Genomic DNA, 3,063 nt, shown 5'->3' with positions numbered 1-3,063 from the left:
TTTGATTTTAAAACTGAGTTCACAACTTTTGTAGAGCTGATTACTCCAACTTTGTCAATTATAAAGTACAAATCACTAAATCAAATGCATTTTTGTACTTGCATGTTTCATAAAAATACTCAATTATATCCTTATTTCTTATGAGAATTATTAGATAGACTGATGCTACATGAGAGAACTTCAGACTCATGTACATCAATGTTCATATCGAGACTTACATAATAATACTAGAACACTTTGAATAAAACAAGTTTATGAGTCTGGGTGCAAAAATAGGATGTGTAAAATTTAGTTGATTCTCATTTGAAGGATCATATGGTAAGAAGAAAGTAAATCAAACAGTTAAATAAGTGTAGTATGTCAATAGTGAGCCCTAAAAATATACATTCCCTAGAACCTTTGCACATGGTTTTATTTAGAAAAAAGAACTTTGTATGTGTAATTAAATCAATGATCTCAAGATGAAATCATCCTAGATTAAGGTGAGTCCAACAGAGGCTAATAAACATCTTTTTAAGAGAAGAGGAGAGAAAGATATGGAAAAAAAGGTCACATGAAAATAGAAACAACAATTAGAGTTATGCTACCACAAGCCAGGAATTCCTGGAGTCACCAGAAATGTAAGAGGCAAAGAAAGATTTTCCCCTTGAGTTTTCAGAGGGAGAGTGCTTCTGTCAATATCTTATTTTTGGATTTATAGCCTCCAGAAATTTGAAAGAATAAATATCTGTTGTTTGAATCTCCCAAATGTGTGGCAATTTGTTAGGATAGCCCTGGAAATAAATACAGAGATAACAGATTATTAAAATATTATTTTCAAATTTAAGATGTTTTGTATTCATTTCTGATTTAATGCATTTAGTAGACTAGGTAACCTCAAAACATTCTTTATAAAACAATTGTTTAATTTAATGATCGAAGTACTAAAATAACCTGAATATTAGAATTTTCTAGCTTTTTTTTCTAATGTAAATTCATGAATATGTAGAGAAAAAATTCATCTTTTGCAAGTGAAAATCTAGACAATCTTGAGTTAGATAATTAAGTCTATGGGTCTAGGAAAAAAATAAGATTAGATAGGTAGATAGATAAACAAACAGATAGATGATGATGTTGATAGATGATAGATATAGATAGATGATGAGAGAGACAGACAGATGATAGATGATAGATGAATAGATGATAGATAGATAGATAGATGATAGATAGATAGATAGATAGATAGATAGATAGATAGATAGATATAGAGATAGATAGATAGATAATAGACAGATAGATAGATGATAGATAGATAGAAAGAATAACTTTTATGTTAAAGGGTAGAGAGCAGCCTCACCTCAGTAGAGATTACGTCAATGTAGATGAAATAATTACTTTTTATATTTACTTACCTTGATTCACAATAATTCTTACACTCAATTAAATGGATATCAGATTAATTATTTAATGTAATTTAAAAAGGTAAAATTTATACATACAAATGTGTTCAGGGGCATCACATATTATTCCCATAAAACAACTACTGCATTTAGAGGATAGTTGTCTGATCTCAACTTAAAACCATCCAAACCTTGAAGGAACATCTGTACTCCTTTGTTCATTACAGCATTATTCACAATAGCCGAGATATAGAAACACCTAAGTGTCCATTGGTGGATAAATAGATTAAGAAATTGTTATATACATATATGATGTAATGTTACTCAGCCTTAATGAAGAAACAGATCCTGACATTTACAATAACATGGATAAAATTGAAGAGCATTATACTAAGTGAAATAAGCTGAGACAGAAATTTAAAAACTGCATGATCTCACTTATCTGTAGAATCTAAAAAAAAGTCTAATACATAGAAGCAGAGAGTAGAACAGTGCTTATCAGGTACAGGGAGTGCGAGAAATCGAGGGACATTGTTCAAAGTGTATGAAGTTGAAGTTATGTATGATTACTGATTCTGTGGCCCTAATGTACAACGTGGTTACTAATAGTTAATATCTCTGTACTGAATATGAAAATCTGCTAAGAGTAGATTTCAGATGCTCTCGTCACATACACAAAAATAATAACTATGCGAGATATGTTAATTAGCTTGACTATAGTAATCATTTCACTGTGTATGTATATCAAATCATGTTGTGTACCTTAAACATATATAATTTTTATTAAAAAATAAAATTTATAAACTCCTCAAATCCAAAAAGGAAATAAAAAGCAGAAATACTAAATGAGGTCAAATTCTTAAAAAAGTTTCAGACTCACATGCTCTAATACCATATAAATATTAAAGGAAAAGTTTTTTTTTTAAGTTTCTTGATCTAATTTCAGAAAAAAACTACTTCAGGTAAAAATCATGCTCAAGTAAATCATCTAAGATCATCTGGAACTTTGAATTCTAATAAATTAATCCATATATGTTGCTCAAAAAGTTCTTTCATTTCATCTGAAATAAAATTCACATTGAAATATTTCATCAAAAGGAAAGAACATTGTTCATCTCAATCACGGAAGCTCTTATTAGAGAATCTAATACTTTTATTCTTTTTGTCTAATAGTAAGGAGCATGTGAAACGCCAACAAAGACTAAATTTTTTTTATAATAAACCGTGAAGAGATTCTATTTCTCAGGTGGTCAACATCATCCCACTCTAACCTGTGAGACAGTTTGGAGACAACAAACAAGGAATAGCTATGTAGGCAGCATATTAAAGCAGCTTTGCACAAGTAATAACAAGTGTTGGAGAGGATGCGGAGAAAAAGGAACCCTCATACACTGCCGGTGGGACTGCAAATTGGTACAGCCACTATGGAAAACAGTATGGAGTTTCCTCAAAAAACTAAGAATTGATCTACCCTATGATCAAGCAATCCCTCTACTGGGTATTTACCCCAAAGACTTGAAAACTCATATTTAAAAAGATATTTGCACACCGATGTTCATAGCAGCATTATTCACAGTGGTCAGGACATGGAAGCAACCAAAGTGTCCTATAGATGAATGAATAGATGAATGAATAAAGAAGAGGTGGTACATATATACAATGGAATATTACTCAGCCATAAGAA

Source organism: Pteropus vampyrus, unplaced genomic scaffold (genome assembly GCF_000151845.1).
Source record: "Pteropus vampyrus isolate Shadow unplaced genomic scaffold, Pvam_2.0 Scaffold33, whole genome shotgun sequence".
Lineage (NCBI taxonomy): Eukaryota > Metazoa > Chordata > Mammalia > Chiroptera > Pteropodidae > Pteropus > Pteropus vampyrus.
The sequence above is the reverse complement of the archived record's forward strand: the minus strand, read 5'-3'. Positions refer to the sequence as shown.